This window comes from Mesoplodon bidens (assembly GCF_964165515.1).
Source record: "Mesoplodon bidens genome assembly, chromosome: Y".
NCBI classification, from domain to species: domain Eukaryota; kingdom Metazoa; phylum Chordata; class Mammalia; order Artiodactyla; family Ziphiidae; genus Mesoplodon; species Mesoplodon bidens.
This window is the reverse complement of record NC_138180.1, coordinates 23,818,090-23,839,631: the sequence shown is the minus strand read 5'-3', so window position 1 is coordinate 23,839,631 and position 21,542 is coordinate 23,818,090.

Sequence of the window (21,542 nt, the reverse complement as noted above, 5' to 3'; positions counted from 1 at the left end):
CTTTGTCTGCACAGCTGCCCAAACTCTCACCTTTCCACTCAGGCCGCCCTCTTACTTGAAGTGTGTGGAACCGGTCCGTGCAGTGCACCTCTTTGCAAAGCTAACCATAGGTCTGGGCATCATAGCTTCCTGCCAGGTGACCGAAGTTCGCAGGCAGATGGGTTGTGGGACAAACGTGGGGTGCCTCCTGCCCAGGCCACAGGCCGCCCAAAGCCACTATCCCAGATCGGGGGTAGCAAAGCAGTCCTGTCTGAGTCCCAGCCTCTAGAGGGAGTAGTGGACCAACACTTGTAGAAGAAGGGGTCCGCGCGGGTAACTCATTGGAGGGACCCAAAAAAATCTTTGCGGACTTTCTGCTGAAGCTTACGAGCGTTCACACCTAAGCCTCTTACAAGGTCAGCTGTTTAGCTAAACATGAGCTCATGTTCTAAATTTACACAATAATGAAGAAATCAGCTACAAGGGGAGACATGCAGCAAAAACAATCAATTCCAGAATTAGATTCCCTAGGCCAACCATCAGATGTTGAATAATCAGGTGCAAGGCAGAAAGTATACACAAAACTGGAACTGAAACAAGGAACAAGGATGTTTTCAAAGACTGGTAGGATCTCTAAAACATTTTTAAAGTACATGTCATTGATAAAGCTAAATACTCAATGGTTGTGTAATACAACAGATTCAACATTGAGAAGAGTGAAATTATGCTGTTTTGAAAACTATGGCAGGTCAGATTTTCTGCCTAATTATATAAGAAGATTTCTCTAAAAAATACACATTATTTCAAAGACTTATTGGCTGTGAAATAAGTTAAGGTTATTTCAAATGGCTTGTCTGCAAAGAAAGGTGAGATGTAGGGAATCAGAGAAAGTCGAGGGGAAAATAGGTCAATATATACATTGCTATATGGTGAACTAAGACTTATGCCAGCCACAATGTAGAGGATTTGACCCTCAGAACTTACAAGTAAGCTGGAATCTAGAAAAGTTCAAATCTTTATAAGTAAAAAGATTTTTTAAAATGAATAACCAAGTGTTTTAATTGACATCAGAATATCAAAACGATAAAACTGAGAACATAGAAAAAATATAAATAAAGATATGAGCAGAACTTAATACAATAGAAAACGTATAAAATTCAGGTGATGTAGTAAGTCCAAAGAATATTCTTTGACAAGATTAAAAGACACACTTTGATTAAGGAAAACCAAAACATAAGTAAAGAATATACAGAAAGAATCAGGACAATGTTATAGCAGAGAGTATATGAAATGGCAGTAAATTTGAACGTTTGTGTAAAGTGGACCATTTCCTAGCTCCTAAAGTTTACCAAAATTGACACAAGAGGAAATCATTTAAGGTCATCATGTCTGCCCTTGGCATTCTCGGAATGCCCTGGCCTCAGAATGCAGCATCTGTAGTCCATGGTAACCTGCGGAGAAGGGGCGGGGCTGAGGGAGGTTGGAACACTGCCTTCACTGAGGGAGTGTGTGGGGCCACCTCTGCTGTGACTGAACAAAGGTCAGGGGAGAAGGTGGCCAACGGCAGGGCCCTCAGAGCACGGCAGGCCGAGTCGTGTGTCAGATGCATTTAGGCCCAGGCCAAAGTGCGCCTTCTTTGTCTGCACAGCTGCCCAAACTCTCACCTTTCCACTCAGGCCGCCCTCTTACTTGAAGTGTGTGTGGAACCAGTCCGCGCAGTACACCTCGTTGCAAAGCTAACCATAGGTCTGGGCATCATAGCTTCCTGCCAGGTGACTGAAGTTCGCAGGCAGATGGGTCGTGGGACACACGTGGGGAGACTCCTGCCCAGGCCACAGGCCGCCCAAAGCCACTATCCCAGATCGGGGGCTGCAATGCAGTCCTGTCTGAGTCCCAGCCTCTAGAAGGAGTAGTGGACCAACACTTGTAGAAAAAGGGGTCCGCGTTGGTAACTCATTGGAGGGACACAAAAAATCTTTGCGGACTTTCTGCTGAAGCTTAGGAGCGTTCACACCTAAGCCTCTTACAAGGTCAGCTGTTTAGCTAAACATGAGCTCATGATCTAAATTTACACAATAATGAAGAAATCAGCTACAAGGGGAGACAAGCAGCAAAAACAATCAATACCAGAATTAGATTCCCTAGGCCAACCATCAGATGTTGAATAATCAGGTGCAAGGCAAAAAGTATGCACAAAACTGGAACTGAAACAAGGAACAAGGATGTTTTCAAAGACTGGTAGGATCTCTAAAACATTTTTAAAGTACATGTCATTGATAAAGCTAAATACTCAATGGTTGTGTAATACAACAGATTCAACATTGAGAAGAGTGAAATTATGCTGTTTTGAAAACTATGGCAGGTCAGATTTTCTGCCTAATTATATAAGAAGATTTCTCTAAAAAATACACATTATTTCAAAGACTTATTGGCTGTGAAATAAGTTAAGATTATTTCAAATGTCTTGTCTGCAAAGAAAGGTGAGATGTAGGGAATCACAGAAAGTCGAGGGGAAAATAGGTCAATATATACATTGGTATATGGTGAACTAAGACTTAGGCCAGCCACAATGTAGAGGATCTGACCCTTAGAAACTTACAAGTAAGCTGGAATCTTGAAAAGTTCAAATCTTTATAAGTAAAAAGATTTTTTAAAATGAATAACCAAGTGTTTTAATTGACATCAGAATATCAAAACAATAAACCTGAGAACATAGAAAAAATATAAATAAAGATATGAGCAGAACTTAATACAATAGAAAACGTATAAAATTCAGGTGACGTAGTAAGTCCAAAGAATATTCTTTGACAAGATTAAAAGACACACTTTGATTAAGGAAAACCAAAACATAAGTAAAGAATATACAGAAAGAATCAGGACAATGTTATAGGAGAGAGTATATGAAATGGCAGTAAATTTGAACGTTTGTGTAAAGTGGACCAATTCCTAGCTCCTAAAGTTTACCAAAATTGACACAAGGGGAAATCATTTAAGGTCATCATGTCTGCCCTTGGCATTCTCGGAACGCACTGGCCTCAGAATGCAGCATCTGTAGTCCATGGTAACGTGCGGAGAGGGGGCGGGGCTGAGGGAGGTTGGAACACTGCCTTCACTGAGGGAGTGGGTGGGGCCATCTCTGCAGTGACTGAACAAAGGGCAGGGGAGAAGGGGGCCCAGGGCTGGGCCCTCAAGCCCGGCAGGCCCAGTCTTTTTTCAGATGCATTTAGGCCCAGGACAAAGTGCGCCTTCTTTGTCTGCACAGCTGCCCAAACTCTCACCTTTCCACTCAGGCCGCCCTCTTACTTGAAGTGTGTGTGGAACCAGTCCGTGCAGTACACCTCGATGCAAAGCTAACCATAGGTCTGGGCATCATAGCTTCCTGCCAGGTGACTGAAGTTCGCCGGCAGATGGGTTGTGGGACACACGTGGGGAGCCTCCTGCCCAGGCCACAGGCCGCCCAAAGCCACTATCCCAGATCGGGGGCTGCAATGCAGTCCTGTCTGAGTCCCAGCCTCTAGAAGGAGTAGTGGATCAACACTTGTAGAAAAAGGGGTCCGCGTTGGTAACTCATTGGAGGGACACAAAAAAATCTTTGCGGACTTTCTGCTGAAGCTTAGGAGCGTTCACACCTAAGCCTCTTACAAGGTCAGCTGTTTAGCTAAACATGAGCTCATGATCTAAATTTACACAATAATGAAGAAATCAGCTACAAGGGGAGACAAGCAGCAAAATCAATCAATACCAGAATTAGATTCCCTAGGCCAACCATCAGATGTTGGAATATTCAGGTGCAAGGCAGATAGGATACACAAAACTGGAACTGAAACAAGGAACAAGGATGATTTCAAAGACTGGTAGGATCTCTAAAACATTTTTAAAGTACATGTCATTGATAAAGCTAAATACTCAATGGTTGTGTAATACAACAGATTCAAAATTGAGAAGAGTGAAATTATGCTGTTTTGAAAACTATGGCAGGTCAGATTTTCTGCCTAATTATATAAGAAGATTTCTCTGAGAAATGCACATTATTTCAAAGACTTATTGGCTGTGAAATAAGTTAAGGTTATTTCAAATGGCTTGTCTGCAAAGAAAGGTGAGATGTAGGGAATCACAGAAAGTCGAGGGGAAAATAGGTCAATATATACATTGCTATATGGTGAACTAAGACTTATGCCAGCCACAATGTAGAGGATTTGACCCTTAGAACTTACAAGTAAGCTGGAATCTAGAAAAGTTCAAATCTTTATAAGTAAAAAGATTTTTTAAAATGAATAACCAAGTGTTTTAATTGACATCAGAATATCAAAACGATAAAACTGAGAACATAGAAAAAATATAAATAAAGATATGAGCAGAACTTAATACAATAGAAAACGTATAAAATTCAGGTGATGTAATAAGTCCAAAGAATATTCTTTGACAAGATTAAAAGACACACTTTGATTAAGGAAAACCAAAACATAAGTAAAGAATATACAGAAAGAATCAGGACAATGTTATAGCAGAGAGTATATGAAATGGCAGTAAATTTGAACGTTTGTGTAAAGTGGACCATTTCCTAGCTCCTAAAGTTTACCAAAATTGACACAAGAGGAAATCATTTAAGGTCATCATGTCTGCCCTTGGCATTCTCGGAATGCCCTGGCCTCAGAATGCAGCATCTGTAGTCCATGGTAACCTGTGGAGAGGGGGCGGGGCTGAGGGAGGTTGGAACACTGCCTTCACTGAGGGAGTGGGTGGCGCCATCTCTGCTGTGACTGAACAAAGGTCAGGGGAGAAGGGGGCCAACGGCAGGGCCCTCAGAGCACGGCAGGCCGAGTCGTGTGTCAGATGCATTTAGGCCCAGGCCAAAGTGCGCCTTCTTTGTCTGCACAGCTGCCCAAACTCTCACCTTTCCACTCAGGCCGCCCTCTTACTTGAAGTGTGTGTGGAACCAGTCCGCGCAGTACACCTCGTTGCAAAGCTAACCATAGGTCTGGGCATCATAGCTTCCTGCCAGGTGACTGAAGTTCGCAGGCAGATGGGTCGTGGGACACACGTGGGGAGCCTCCTGCCCAGGCCACAGGCCGCCCAAAGCCACTATCCCAGATCGGGGGCTGCAATGCAGTCCTGTCTGAGTCCCAGCCTCTAGAAGGAGTAGTGGACCAACACTTGTAGAAAAAGGGGTCCGCGTTGGTAACTCATTGGAGGGACACAAAAAAATCTTTGCGGACTTTCTGCTGAAGCTTAGGAGCGTTCACACCTAAGCCTCTTACAAGGTCAGCTGTTTAGCTAAACATGAGCTCATGATCTAAATTTACACAATAATGAAGAAATCAGCTACAAGGGGAGACAAGCAGCAAAATCAATCAATACCAGAATTAGATTCCCTAGGCCAACCATCAGATGTTGGAATATTCAGGTGCAAGGCAGATAGGATACACAAAACTGGAACTGAAACAAGGAACAAGGATGATTTCAAAGACTGGTAGGATCTCTAAAACATTTTTAAAGTACATGTCATTGATAAAGCTAAATACTCAATGGTTGTGTAATACAACAGATTCAAAATTGAGAAGAGTGAATTTATGCTGTTTTGAAAACTATGGCAGGTCAGATTTTCTGCCTAATTATATAAGAAGATTTCTCTGAGAAATGCACATTATTTCAAAGACTTATTGGCTGTGAAATAAGTTAAGGTTATTTCAAATGGCTTGTCTGCAAAGAAAGGTGAGATGTAGGGAATCACAGAAAGTCGAGGGGAAAATAGGTCAATATATACATTGCTATATGGTGAACTAAGACTTAGGCCAGCCACAATGTAGAGCATCTGACCCTTAGAAACTTACAAGTAAGCTGGAATCTAGAAAAGTTCAAATCTTTATAAGTAAAAAGATTTATTAAAATGAATAACCAAGTGTTTTAATTGACATCAGAAGATCAAAACAATAAACCCTGAGAACATAGAAAAAAGATAAATAAAGATATGAGCAGAACTTAATACCACAGAAAACGTATAAAATTCAGTTGAGGTAGTAAGTCCAAAGAATATTCTTTGACAAGATTTAAAAGACACACTTTGATTAAGGAAAACCAAAACATAAGTAAAGAATATACAGAAAGAATCAGGACAATGTTATAGCAGAGAATATATGAAATGCCAGTAAATTTGAACATTTGTGTAAAGTGGACCATTTCCTAGCTCCTAAACTTTACCAAAATTGACAGAAGAGGAAATCATTTAAGGTCATCATGTCAGCCCTTGGCATTCTCGGAATGCCCTGGTCTCAGAATGCAGCATCTTTAGTCCACGGTAACCTGCGGAGAGGGGGCAGGGCTGAGGGAGTTTGGAACGCTGCCCTCACAGAGGGAGTGGGTGTGGCCATCTCTGCTGTGACTGAACAAAGGGCAGGGGAGAAGGGGGCCAACGGCAGGGCCCTCAGAGCCCGGCAGGCCCAGTCGTGTGTCACAAGCATTTAGGCCCAGGCCAAAGTGCGCCTTCTTTGTCTGCACAGCTGCCCAAACTCTCACCTTTCCACTCAGGCCGCCCTCTTACTTGAAGTGTGTGTGGAACCGGTCTGCACAGTACACCTCGCGGCAAAGCTAACCATAGTTCTGGGCATCATAGCTTCCTGGCAGTTGACCAAAGTTCGCAGGCAGATGGGTCGTGGGACACACGTGGGGAGCCTCCTTCCCAGGCCATAGGCCGCCCAAAGCCACTATCCCAGATCGGGGGCAGCAAAGCAGTCCTGTCTGAGTCCCAGCCTCTAGAGGGAGTAGTGGACCAACACTTGTAGAAAAAGGGGTCCGCGCGGGTAACTCATTGGAGGGACACAAAAGAATCTTTGCGGACTTTCTGCTGAAGCTTACGAGCGTTCACACCTAAGACTCTTACAAGGTCAGCTGTTTAGCTAAACATGAGCTCATGATCTAAATTTACACAATAATGAAGAAATCAGCTACAAGGGGAGACAAGCAGCAAAAACAATCAATACCAGAATTAGATTCCCTAGGCCAACCATCAGATGTTGGAATAATCAGGTGCAAGGCAGAAAGTATACACAAAACTGGAACTGAAACAAGGAACAAGGATGTTTTCAAAGACTGGTAGGATCATTAAAACATTTTTAAAGTACATGTCATTGATAAAGCTAAATACTCAAAGGTTGTGTAATACAACAGATTCATCATTGAGAAGAGTGAAATTATGCTGTTTTGAAAATTATGGCAGGTCAGATTTTCTGCCTAAATATATAAGAAGATTTCTCTGAAAAATGCACATTATTTCAAAGACTTATTGGATGTGAAATAAGTTAAGTTTATTTCAAATGGCTTGTCTGCAAAGAAAGGTGAGATGTAGGAAATCACAGAAAGTCGAGGGAAAAATAGGTCAATATATACTTTGCTATATTGTGAACTAAGCCTTTGGCCAGCCACAATGTAGAGGACCTGACCCTTAGAAACTTACAAGTAAGCTGGAATCTTTAAAAACTCAAATCTTTATAAGTAAAAAGATTTATTAAAATGAATAACCAAGTGTTTTAATTGACATCAGAAGAACAAAATAATAAACCGTGAGAACATAGAAAAAAGATAAATAAAGATATGAGCAGAACTTAATACCATAGGAAACGTATAAAATTCAGTTGAGGTAGTAAGTCCAAAGAATATTCTTTGACAAGATTAAAAGACACACTTTGATTAAGGAAAACCAAAACATAAGTAAGGAATATACAGAAAGAATCAGGACAATGTTATAGCAGAGAGTATATGAAATGCCAGTAAATTTGAAAGTTTGTGTAAAGTGGACCAGTTCCTAGCTCCTAAAATTTACCAAAACTGACACAAGAGGAAATCATTTAAGGTCCTCATGTCAGCCCTTGGCATTCTCGGAATGCCCTGGACTCAGAATGCAGCATCTTTAGTCCATGGTAACCTGCGGAGAGGGGGCGGGGCTGAGGGAGTTTGGAACACTGCCCTCACAGAGGGAGTGGGTGTGGCCATCTCTGCTGTGACTGAACAAATGGCAGGGGAGCAGGGGGCCCAGGGCAGGGCCCTCAGAGCCCGGCAGGCCCAGTGGGGTGTCACAAGCATTTAGGCCCAGGACAAAGGGCGCCTTCTTTGTCTGCACAGCGGCACAAACTCTCACCTTTCCACTCAGGCCGCCCACTTACTTGAAGTGTGTGTGGAACCTGTCCGCGCAGTACACCACGCTGCACAGCTAACCATAGGTCTGGGCATCGTAGATTCCTTCCAGGTGACTGAAGTTCGCAGGCAGATGGGTCCCTGGGACACACGCAGAGAGGCTCCTACCCGGGCCACAGGCCGCCCAATGCCACTGACCCAGATCGTGGGGCGCAAAGCAGCCCTGTCTGAGGCCGTGCCTCTAGAGGGTGTAGTGGACCAACCCTTGTTGAAAACGGGGTCATCGCGTGCAACTCATTGGAGGGACACAAATAAATCTTTGCGGACTTTCTGCTGAAGCTTATGAGTGTTCACACCTAAGCCTCTTACAAAGTCAGATGTTTAGCTAAACATGAGCTCATGATCTAAATTTACACAATAATGAAGAAATCAGCTACAGGGGAAGACAATCAGCAAAAACAATCAATACCAGAATTAGATTCCCTAAGCCATCGATCAGACGTTGGAATAATCAGGTGCAAGGCAGAAAATATACATAAAACTGGAACTGAAACAAGGAACAAGGATGTTTTCAAAGACTGGTAGGATCTCTAAAATATTTTTAAAGTACATGTCATTGATAAAGCTAAATACGCAAAGGTTGTGTAATTCAACAGATTCATCATTGAGAAGAGTGAAATTATGCTGTTTTGAAAACTATGGCAGGTCAGATTTTCTGCCTAAATATATAAGAAGATTTCTCTGAAAAATGCACATTATTTCAAAGACTTATTGGCTGTGAAATAAGTTAAGGTTATTTCAAATGGCTTGTCTGCAAAGAAAGGTGATATGTAGGAAATCACAGAAAGTCGAGGGGAAAATAGGTCAATATATACTTTGCTATATTGTGAACTAAGCCTTTGGCCAGCCACAATGTAGAGGACCTGACCCTTAGAAACTTACAAGTAAGCTGGAATCTTTAAAAATTCAAATCTTTATAAGTAAAAAGATTTATTAAAATGAATAACCAAGTGTTTAAATTGACATCAGAAGTTCAAAACAATTATACCTGAGAAAATGGAAAAAAAATAAATAAAGATATGATCAGAACTTAATACCATAGAAAACGTATAAAATTCAGTTGAGGTAGTAAGTCTAAAGAATATTCTTTGACAAGATTTAAAAGACACACTTCGATTAAGGAAAACCAAAACATAAGTAAAGAATATACAGAAAGAATCAGGACAATGTTATAGCAGAGAATATCTGAAATGCCAGTAAATTTGAACATTTGTGTAAAGTGGACCATTTCCTAGCTCCTAAAGTTTACCAAAATTGACACAAGAGGAAATCATTTAAGGTCATCATGTCTGCCCTTGGCATTCTCGGAACGCCCTGGCCTCAGAATGAAGCATCTGTAGTCTATGGTAACCTGCGGAGAGGGGGCGGGGCTGAGGGAGGTTGGAACACTGCCTTCACTGAGGGAGTTGGTGGGGCCATCTCTGCTCTGACTGAACAAAGGGCAGGGGAGAAGGGGGCCCAAGGCAGGGCCCTCAGAGCCCGGCAGGCCCAGTCGTGTGTCACAAGCATTTAGGCCCAGGCCAAAGTGCGCCTTCTTTGTCTGCACAGCTGCCCAAACTCTCACCTTTCCACTCAGGCCGCCTCTTACTTGAAGTGTGTGTGGAACCGGTCCGCGCAGTACACCTCGATGCAAAGCTAACCATAGGTCTGGGCATCATAGCTTCCTGCCAGGTGACCGAAGTTCGCAGGCAGATGGGTTGTGGGACAAACGTGGGGTGCCTCCTGCCCAGGCCACAGGCCGCCCAAAGCCACTATCCCAGATCGGGGGTAGCAAAGCAGTCCTGTCTGAGTCCCAGCCTCTAGAGGGAGTAGTGGACCAACACTTGTAGAAGAAGGGGTCCGCGCGGGTAGCTCATTGGAGGGACCTAAAAAAATCTTTGCGGACTTTCTGCTGAAGCTTACGAGCGTTCACACCTAAGCCTCTTACAAGGTCAGCTGTTTAGCTAAACATGAGCTCATGTTCTAAATTTACACAATAATGAAGAAATCAGCTACAAGGGGAGACAAGCAGCAAAAACAATCAATTCCAGAATTAGATTCCCTAGGCCAACCATCAGATGTTGAATAATCAGGTGCAAGGCACAAAGTATACACAAAACTGGAACTGAAACAAGGAACAAGGATGTTATCAAAGACTGGTAGGATCTCTAAAACATTTTTAAAGTACATGTCATTGATAAAGCTAAATACTCAATGGTTGTGTAATACAACAGATTCAACATTGAGAAGAGTGAAATTATGCTGTTTTGAAAACTATGGCAGGTCAGATTTTCTGCCTAATTATATAAGAAGATTTCTCTAAAAAATACACATTATTTCAAAGACTTATTGGCTGTGAAATAAGTTAAGGTTATTTCAAATGGCTTGTCTGCAAAGAAAGGTGAGATGTAGGGAATCACAGAAAGTCGAGGGGAAAATAGGTCAATATATACATTGCTATATGGTGAACTAAGACTTATGCCAGCCACAATGTAGAGGATTTGACCCTTAGAACTTACAAGTAAGCTGGAATCTAGAAAAGTTCAAATCTTTATAAGTAAAAAGATTTTTTAAAATGAATAACCAAGTGTTTTAATTGACATCAGAATATCAAAACGATAAAACTGAGAACATAGAAAAAATATAAATAAAGATATGAGCAGAACTTAATACAATAGAAAACGTATAAAATTCAGGTGATGTAGTAAGTCCAAAGAATATTCTTTGACAAGATTAAAAGACACACTTTGATTAAGGAAAACCAAAACATAAGTAAAGAATATACAGAAAGAATCAGGACAATGTTATAGCAGAGAGTATATGAAATGGCAGTAAATTTGAACGTTTGTGTAAAGTGGACCATTTCCTAGCTCCTAAAGTTTACCAAAATTGACACAACAGGAAATCATTTAAGGTCATCATGTCTGCCCTTGGCATTCTCGGAATGCCCTGGCCTCAGAATGCAGCATCTGTAGTCCATGGTAACCTGTGGAGAGGGGGCGGGGCTGAGGGAGGTTGGAACACTGCCTTCACTGAGGGAGTGGGTGGGGCCATCTCTGCTGTGACTGAACAAAGGTCAGGGGAGAAGGGGGCCAACGGCAGGGCCCTCAGAGCACGGCAGGCCGAGTCGTGTGTCAGATGCATTTAGGCCCAGGCCAAAGTGCGCCTTCTTTGTCTGCACAGCTGCCCAAACTCTCACCTTTCCACTCAGGCCGCCCTCTTACTTGAAGTGTGTGTGGAACCAGTCCGCGCAGTACACCTCGATGCAAAGCTAACCATAGGTCTGGGCATCATAGCTTCCTGCCAGGTGACTGAAGTTCGCAGGCAGATGGGTCGTGGGACACACGTGGGGAGACTCCTGCCCAGGCCACAGGCCGCCCAAAGCCACTATCCCAGATCGGGGGCTGCAATGCAGTCCTGTCTGAGTCCCAGCCTCTAGAAGGAGTAGTGGACCAACACTTGTAGAAAAATGGGTCCGCGTTGGTAACTCATTGGAGGGACACAAAAAATCTTTGCGGACTTTCTGCTGAAGCTTAGGAGCGTTCACACCTAAGCCTCTTACAAGGTCAGCTGTTTAGCTAAACATCAGCTCATGATCTAAATTTACACAATAATGAAGAAATCAGCTACAAGGGGAGACAAGCAGCAAAAACAATCAATACCAGAATTAGATTCCCTAGGCCAACCATCAGATGTTGGAATATTCAGGTGCAAGGCAGATAGGATACACAAAACTGGAACTGAAACAAGGAACAAGGAAGATTTCAAAGACTGGTAGGATCTCTAAAACATTTTTAAAGTACATGTCATTGATAAAGCTAAATACTCAAAGGTTGTGTAATACAACAGATTCATCATTGAGAAGAGTGAAATTATGCTATTTTGAAAATTATGGCAGGCCAGATTTTCTGCCTAAATATATAAGAAGATTTCTCTGAAAAATGCACATTATTACAAAGACTTATTGGCCGTGAAATAAGTTAAGTTTATTTCAAATGGCTTGTCTGCAAAGAAAGGTGAGTTGTAGGAAATCACAGAAAGTCGAGGGGAAAATAGGTCAATATATACTTTGCTATATTGTGAACTAAGCCTTTGGCCAGCCACAATGTAGAGGACCTGACCCTTAGACACTTAGAAGTAAGCTGGAATCTTTAAAAATTCAAATCTTTATAAGTAAAAAGATTTATTAAAATGAATAACCAGGTGTTTTAATTGACATCAGAAGATCAAAACAATAATACCTGAGAAAATGGAAAAAAAATAAATAAAGATATGAGCAGAACTTAATACCATAAAAAACGTATAAAATTCAGTTGAGGTAGTAAGTCCAAAGAATATTCTTTGACAAGATTTAAAAGACACACTTTGATTAAGGAAAACCAAAACATAAGTAAAGAATATACAGAAAGAATCAGGACAATGTTAGAGCAGAGAATATCTGAAATGCCAGTAAATTTGAACATTTATGTAAAGTGGACCATTTCCTAGCTCCTAAAGTTTACCAAAATTGACACAAGAGGAAATCATTTAAGGTCATCATGTCTGCCCTTGGCATTCTCGGAATGCCCTGGCCTCAGAATGCAGCATCTGTAGTACATGGTAACCTGCGGAGAGGGGGCGGGGCTGAGGGAGGTTGGAACACTGCCTTCACTGAGGGAGTGGGTGGGGCCATCTCTGCAGTGACTGAACAAATGGCAGGGGAGAAGGGGGCCAACGGCAGGGCCCTCAGAGCCCGGCAGGCCGAGTCGTGTGTCAGATGCATTTAGGCCCAGGCCAAAGTGCGCCTTCTTTGTCTGCACAGCTGCCCAAACTCTCACCTTTCCACTCAGGCCGCCTCTTACTTGAAGTGTGTGTGGAACCGGTCCGCGCAGTACACCTCGATGCAAAGCTAACCATAGGTCTGGGCATCATAGCTTCCTGCCAGGTGACTGAAGTTCGCAGGCAGATGGGTCGTGGGACACACGTGGGGAGCCTCCTGCCCAGGCCACAGGCCGCCCAAAGACACTATCCCAGATCGGGGGCAGCAATGCAGTCCTGTCTGAGTCCCAGCCTCTAGAAGGAGTAGTGGACCAACACTTGTAGAAAAAGGGGTCCGCGTGGGTAACTCATTGGAGGGACACAAAAAAATCTTTGCGGACTTTCTGCTGAAGCTTACGAGCGTTCACACCTAAGCCTCTTACAAGGTCAGCTGTTTAGCTAAACATGAGCTGATGATCTAAATTTACACAATAATGAAGAAATCAGCTACAAGGGGAGACAAGCAGCAAAAACAACCAATACCAGAATTAGATTCCCTAGGCCAACCATCAGATGTTGGAATATTCAGGTGCAAGGCAGATAGTATACACAAAACTGGAACTGAAACAAGGAACAAGGATGTTTTCAAAGACTGGTAGGATCTCTAAAACATTTTTAAAATACATGTCATTGATAAAGCTAAATACTCAAAGGTTGTGTAATACAACAGATTCATCATTGAGAAGAGTGAAATTATGCTGTTTTGAAAATTATGGCAGGTCAGATTTTCTGCCTAAATATATAAGAAGATTTCTCTGAAAAATGCACATTATTTCAAGACTTATTGGCTGTGAAATAAGTTAAGTTTATTTCAAATGGCTTGTCTGCAAAGAAAGGTGAGATGTAGGAAATCACAGAAAGTCGAGGGGAAAATAGGTCAATATATACATTGCTATATGGTGAACTAAGACTTAGGCCAGCCACAATGTAGAGGATCTGACCCTTAGAAACTTACAAGTAAGCTGGAATCTGGAAAAGTTCAAATCTTTACAAGTAAAAAGATTTAGTAAAATGAATAACCAAGTGTTTTAATTGACATCAGAAGATCAAAACAATAAACCCTGAGAACATAGAAAAAAGATAAATAAAGATATGAGCAGAACTTAATACCACAGAAAAAGTATAAAATTCAGTTGAGGTAGTAAGTCCAAAGAATATTCTTTGACAAGATTTAAAAGACACACTTTGATTAAGGAAAACCAAAACATAAGTAAAGAATATACAGAAAGAATCAGGACAATGTTATAGCAGAGAATATATGAAATGCCAGTAAATTTGAACATTTGTGTAAAGTGGACCATTTCCTAGCTCCTAAACTTTACCAAAATTGACAGAAGAGGAAATCATTTAAGGTCATCATGTCAGCCCTTGGCATTCTCGGAATGCCCTGGACTCAGAATGCAGCATCTTTAGTCCATGGTAACCTGCGGAGAGGGGGCGGGGCTGAGGGAGTTTGGAACGCTGCCCTCACAGAGGGAGTGGGTGTGGCCATCTCTGCTGTGACTGAACAAAGGGCAGGGGAGAAGGGGGCCAATGGCTGGGCCCTCAGAGCCCGGCAGGCCCAGTCGTGTGTCACAAGCATTTAGGCCCAGGCCAAAGTGCGCCTTCTTTGTCTGCACAGCTGCCCAAACTCTCACCTTTCCACTCAGGCCGCCCTCTTACTTGAAGTGTGTGTGGATCCGGTCTGCACAGTACACCTCGCGGCAAAGCTATCCATAGTTCTGGGCATCATAGCTTCCTGGCAGTTGACCAAAGTTCGCAGGCAGATGGGTCGTGGGACACACGTGAGGAGCCTCCTGCCAGGGCCACAGGCCGCCCAAAGCCACTATCACAGATCGGGGGCAGCAAAGCAGTCCTGTCTGAGTCCCAGCCTCTAGAGGGAGTAGTGGACCAACACTTGTAGAAGAAGGGGTCCGCGCGGGTAACTCATTGGAGGGACACAAAAGAATCTTTGCGGACTTTCTGCTGAAGCTTACGAACGTTCACACCTAAGACTCTTACAAGGTCAGCTGTATAGCTAAACATGAGCTCATGATCTAAATTTACACAATAATGAAGAAATCAGCTATAAGGGGAGACAAGCAGCAAAAACAATCAATACCAGAATTAGATTCCCTAGGCCAACCATCAGATGTTGGAATATTCAGGTGCAAGGCAGAAAGTATACACAAAACTGGAACTGAAACAAGGAACAAGGATGTTTTCAAAGACTGGTAGGATCTCTAAAACATTTTTAAAGTACATGTCATTGATAAAGCTAAATACTCAAAGGTTGTGTAATACAACAGATTCATCATTGAGAAGAGTGAAATTATGCTGTTTTGAAAATGATGGCAGGTCAGATTTTCTGCCTAAATATATAAGAAGATTTCTCTGAAAAATGCACATTATTTCAAAGACTTATTGGCTGTGAAATAAGTTGAGTTTATTTCAAATGGCTTGTCTGCAAAGAAAGGTGAGATGTAGGAAATCACAGAAAGTCGAGGGGAAAATAGGTCAATATATACTTTGCTATATTGTGAACTAAGCCTTTGGCCAGCCACAATGTAGAGGACCTGACCCTTAGAAACTTACAAGTAAGCTGGAATCTTTAAAAACTCAAATCTTTATAAGTAAAAAGATTTATTAAAATGAATAACCAAGTGTTTTAATTGACATCAGAAGATCAAAACAATAAACCGTGAGAACATAGAAAAAAGATAAATAAAGATATGAGCAGAACTTAATACCATAGGAAACGAATAAAATTCAGTTGAGGTAGTAAGTCCAAAGAATATTCTTTGACAAGATTAAAAGACACACTTTGATTAAGGAAAACCAAAACATAAGTAAAGAATATACAGAAAGAATCAGGACAATGTTATAGCAGAGAGTATATGAAATGCCAGTAAATTTGAAAGTTTGTGTAAAGTGGACCAGTTCCTAGCTCCTAAAATTTACCAAAACTGACACAAGAGGAAATCATTTAAGGTCCTTGTGTCAGCCCTTGGCATTCTCGGAATGCCCTGGACTCAGAATGCAGCATCTTTAGTCCATGGTAACCTGCGGAGAGGGGGGGGGGGCTGAGGGAGTTTGGAACACTGCCCTCACAGAGGGAGTGGGTGTGGCCATCTCTCCTGTGACTGAACAAAGGGCAGGGGAGCAGGGGGCCCAGGGCAGGGCCCTCAGAGCCCGGCAGGCCCAGTGGGGTGTCACAAGCATTTAGGCCCAGGACAAAGGGCGCCTTCTTTGTCTGCACAGCGGCACAAACTCTCACCTTTCCACTCAGGCCGCCCTCTTACTTGAAGTGTGTGTGGAACCTGTCCGCGCAGTACACCTCGCTGCACAGCTAACCATAGGTCTGGGCATCGTAGATTCCTGCCAGGTGACCGAAGTTCGCAGGCAGATGGGTCCCTGGGACACACGCAGAGAGGCTCCTCCCCGGGCCACAGGCCGCCCAATGCCACTGCCCCAGATCGTGGGGCGCAAAGCAGCCCTGTCTGAGGCCGTGCCTCTAGAGGGAGTAGTGGACCAACTTTTGTTGAAAACGGGGTCATCGCGGGCAACTCATTGGAGGGACACAAATAAATCTTTGCGGACTTTCTGATGAAGCTTATGAGCGTTCACACCTAAGCCTCTTACAAAGTCACATGTTTAGCTAAACAGGAGCTCATGATCTAAATTTACACAATAATGAAGAAATCAGCTACAGGGGAAGACAATCAGCAAAAACAATCAATACCAGAATTAGATTCCCTAAGCCATCGATCAGACGTTGGAATAATCAGGTGCAAGGCAGAAAATATACATAAAACTGGAACTGAAACAAGGAACAAGGATGTTTTCAAAGACTGGTAGGATCTCTAAAACATTTTTAAAGTACATGACATTGATAAAGCTAAATACTCAAAGGTTGTGTAATACAACAGATTCATCATTGAGAAGAGTGAAATTATGCTGTTTTGAAAACTATGGCAGGTCAGATTTTCAGCCTAAATATATAAGAAGATTTCTCTGAAAAATGCACATTATTTCAAAGACTTATTGGCTGTGAAATAAGTTAAGGTTATTTCAAATGGCTTGTCTGCAAATAAAGGTGATATGTAGGCAATCACAGAAAGTCGAGGGGAAAATAGGTCAATATATACTTTGCTATATTGTGAACTAAGCCTTTGGCCAGCCACAATGTAGAGGACCTGACCCTTAGAAACTTACAAGTAAGCTGGAATCTTTAAAAATTCAAATCTTTATAAGTAAAAAGATTTATTAAAATGAATAACCAAGTGTTTTAATTGACATCAGAAGATCAAAACAATAAACTCTGAGAGCATAGAAAAAAGATAAATAAAGATATGAGCAGAACTTAATACCACAGAAAACGTATAAAATTCAGATGAGGTAGGAAGTCCAAAGAATATTCTTTGACAAGATTTAAAAGACACACTTTGATTAAGGAAAACCAAAACATAAGTAAAGAATATACAGAAAGAATCCGGACAATGTTATAGCAGAGAATATCTGAAATGCCAGTAAATTTGAACATTTCTGTAAAGTGGACCATTTCCTAGCTCGTAAACTTTACCAAAATTGACACAAGAGGAAATCATTTAAGGTCATCATGTGTGCCCTTGGCATTCTCGGAACACCCTGGCCTCAGAATGCAGCATCTGTTGTCCATGGTAACCTGTGGAGAGGGGGCGGGGCTGAGGGAGGTTGGAACACTGCCTTCACTGAGGGAGTGGGTGGGGCCATCTCTGCTGTGACTGAACAAATGGCAGGAGAGAAGGGTGCCCACGGCAGGGCCCTCAGAGCCCGGCAGGCCCAGTCGTGTGTCACAAGCATTTAGGCCCAGGCCAAAGTGTACCTTCTTTGTCTGCACAGCTGCCCAAACTCTCACCTTTCCACTCAGGCCGCCCTCTTACTTGAAGTGTGTGTGGAACCGGTCCGCGCAGTACACCTCGATGCAAAGCTAACCATATGTCTGGGCATCATAGCTTCCTGCCAGGTGACCGAAGTTCGCAGGCAGATGGGTCGTGGGACACACTTGGGGAGACTCCTGCCCAGGCCACAGGCCGCCCAAAGCCACTATCCCAGATCGGGGGCAGCAAAGCAGTCCTGTCTGAGTCCCAGCCTCTAGAGGGAGTAGTGGACCAACACTTGTAGAAAAAGGGGTCCGCGCGGGTAACTCATTGTAGGGACAAAAAAAAATCTTTGCGGACTTTCTGCTGAAGCTTACGAGCGTTCACACCTAAGACTCTTACAAGGTCAGCTGTTTAGCTAAGCATGAGCTCATGATCTAAATTTACACAATAATGAAGAAATAAGCTACAAGGGGAGACAATCAGCAAAAACAATCAATACCAGAATTAGATTCCCTAGGCCAACCATCAGATGTTGGAATAATCAGGTGCAAGGCAGAAAGTCCACATAAAACTGGAACTGAAACAAGAAACAAGGATGTTTTCAAAGACAGGTAGGATCTCTAAAACATTTTTAATGTACAGGTCAATGATAAAGCTAAATACTCAATGGTTGTGTAATACAACAGATTCAACATTGAGAAGAGTGAAATTATGCTGTTTTGAAAACTATGGCAGGTCAGATTTTCTGTCTAATTATATAAGAAGATTTCTCTAAAAAATACACTTTATTTCAAAGACTTATTGGCTGTGAAATAAGTTAAGGTTATTTCAAATGGCTTGTCTGCAAAGAAAGGTGAGATGTAGGGAATCACAGAAAGTCGAGGGGAAAATAGGTCAATATATACATTGCTATATGGTGAACTAAGACTTAGGCCAGCCACAATGTAGAGGACCTGACCCTTAGAAACTTACAAGTAAGCTTGAATCTTGAAAAGTTCAACTCTTTATACTTTAAAAGATTTATTAAAATGAATAACCAAGTGTTTTAATTGACATCAGAATATCAAAACAATAAACCTGAGAACATAGAAAAAATATAAATAAAGATATGAGCAGAACTTAATACAATAGAAAACGTATAAAATTAAGGTGATGTAGTAAGTCCAAAGAATATTCTTTGACAAGATTAAAAGACACACTTTGATTAAGGAAAACCAAAACATAAGTAAAGAATATACAGAAAGAATAAGGACAATGTTATAGCAGAGAGTATATGAAATGCCAGTAAAATTGAACGTTTGTGTAAAGTGGACCAGTTCCTAGCTTCTAAAATTTACCAAAACTGACACAAGAGGAAACCATTTAAGTTCATCATGTCAGCCCTTGGCATTCTCGGAATGCCCTGGACTCAGAATGCAGCATCTTTAGTCCATGGTAACCTGTGGAGAAGGGGCGGGGCTGAGGGAGTGTGGAACACTGCCCTCACAGAGGGAGTGGGTGTGGCCATCTCTGCTGTGACTGAACAAAGGGCAGGGGAGCAGGGGGCCCAGGGCAGGGCCCTCAGAGCCCGGCAGGACCAGTGGGGTGTCACAAGCATTTAGGCTCAGGACAAAGTGCACCTTCTTTGTCTGCACAGCTGCCCAAACCCTCACCTTTCCACTCAGGCCGTCCTCTTACTTGAAGTGTGTGTGGAACCTGTCCGCGCAGTTCACCTCGCTGCACAGCTAACCATAGGTCTGGGCATCGTAGCTTCCTGCCATGTGACCGAAGTTCGCAGGGAGATGGGTCCCTGGGACACACGCAGAGAGGCTCATGCCCCGGCCACAGGCCACCCACTGCCACTGCCACAGATCGCGGGGCACAAAGCAGCCCTGTCTGAGGCCGTGCCTCTAGAGGGAGTAGTGGACCAACACTTGTAGTAAACGGGGTCATAGCGGGCAACTCATTGGAGGGACACAAATAAATCTTTGCAGACTTTCTGATGAAACTTACGAGTGATCACACCTAAGCCTCTTACAAAGTCAGATGTTTAGCTAAACATGAGCTTATGATCTAATTTTACACAATAATGAAGAAATCAGCTACAGGGGGAGACAATCAGCAAAAACAAACAATACCAGAATTAGATTCCCTAGGCCATCGATCAGACGTTGGAATAATCAGGTGCAAGGCAGAAAATATACATAAAACTGGAACTGAAACAAGGAACAAGGATGTTTTCAAAGACTGGTAGGATCTCTAAAACATTTTTAAAGTACATGTCACTGATAAATCTAAATACTCATAGGTTGTGTAATACAACAGATTCATCACTGAGAAGAGTGAAATTATGCTGTTTTGAAAATTATGGCAGGTCAGATTTTCTGCCTAAATATATAAGAAGATTTCTCTGAAAAATGCACATTATTTCAAAGAGTTATTGGCTGTGAAATAAGTTAAGTTTATTTCAAATGGCTTGTCTGCAAAGAAAGGTGAGATGTAGGAAATCACAGAAAGTCGAGGGGAAAATAGGTCAATATATACTTTGCTATATTGTGAACTAAGCCTTTGGCCAGCCACAATGTAGAGGACCTGACCCTTAGAAACTTACAAGTAAGCTGGAATCTTTAAAAACTCAAATCTTTATAAGTAAAAAGATTTATTAAAATGAATAACCAAGTGTTTTAATTGACATCAGAAGATCAAAACAATAAACCCTGAGAACATAGAAAAAAGATAAATAAAGATATGAGCAGAACTTAATACCATAGAAAACGTATAAAATTCAGTTGAGGTAGTAAGTCCAAAGAATATTCTTTGACAAGATTTAAAAGACACACTTTGATTAAGGAAAACCAAAACATAAGTAAAGAATATACAGAAAGAATCAGGACAATGTTATAGCAGAGAGTATATGAAATGCCAGTAAATTTGAACGTTTGTGTAAAGTGGACCAGTTCCTAGCTCCTAAAATTTACCAAAACTGACACAAGAGGAAATCATTTAAGGTCATCATGTCAGCCCTTGGCATTCTCCGAAGGCCCTGGACTCAGAATGCAGCATCTTTAGTCCATGGTTTCCTGCGGAGAGGGGGCGGGGCTGAGGGAGTTTGGAACACTGCCCTCACAGAGGGAGTGGGTGTGGCCATCTCTGCTGTGACTGAACAAAGGGCAGGGGAGCAGGGGGCCCAGGGCAGGGCCCTCAGAGCCCGGCAGGCCCTGTGGGGTGTCACAATCATTTAGGCCCAGGACAAAGGGCGATTTCTTTGTCTGCACAGCGGCACAAACTCTAACCTTTCCACTCAGGCCGCCCTCTTACTTGAAGTGTGTGTGGTACCTGTCCACGCAGTACACCTCGCTGCACAGCTAACCATAGGTCTGGGCATCGTAGATTCCTGCCAGGTGACCGAAGTTCACAGGCAGATGGGTCCCTGGGACACACGCAGAGAGGCTCCTCCCCGGGCCACAGGCCGCCCAATGCCACTGCCCCAGATCGTGGGGTGCAAAGCAGCCCTGTCTGAGGCCGTGCCTCTAGAGGGAGTAGTGGACCAACCCTTGTAGAAAACGGGGTCTTCGCGGGCAACTCATTGGAGGGACACAAATAAATCTTTGCGGACTTTCTGATGAAGCTTATGAGTGTCCACACCTGAGCCTCTTACAAAGTTAGATGTTTAGCTAAACGTGTGCTCATGATCTAAATTTACACAATAATGAAGAAATCAGCTACAGGAGAGACAATCAGCAAAAACTATCAATACCAGAATTAGATTCCCTAAGCCAT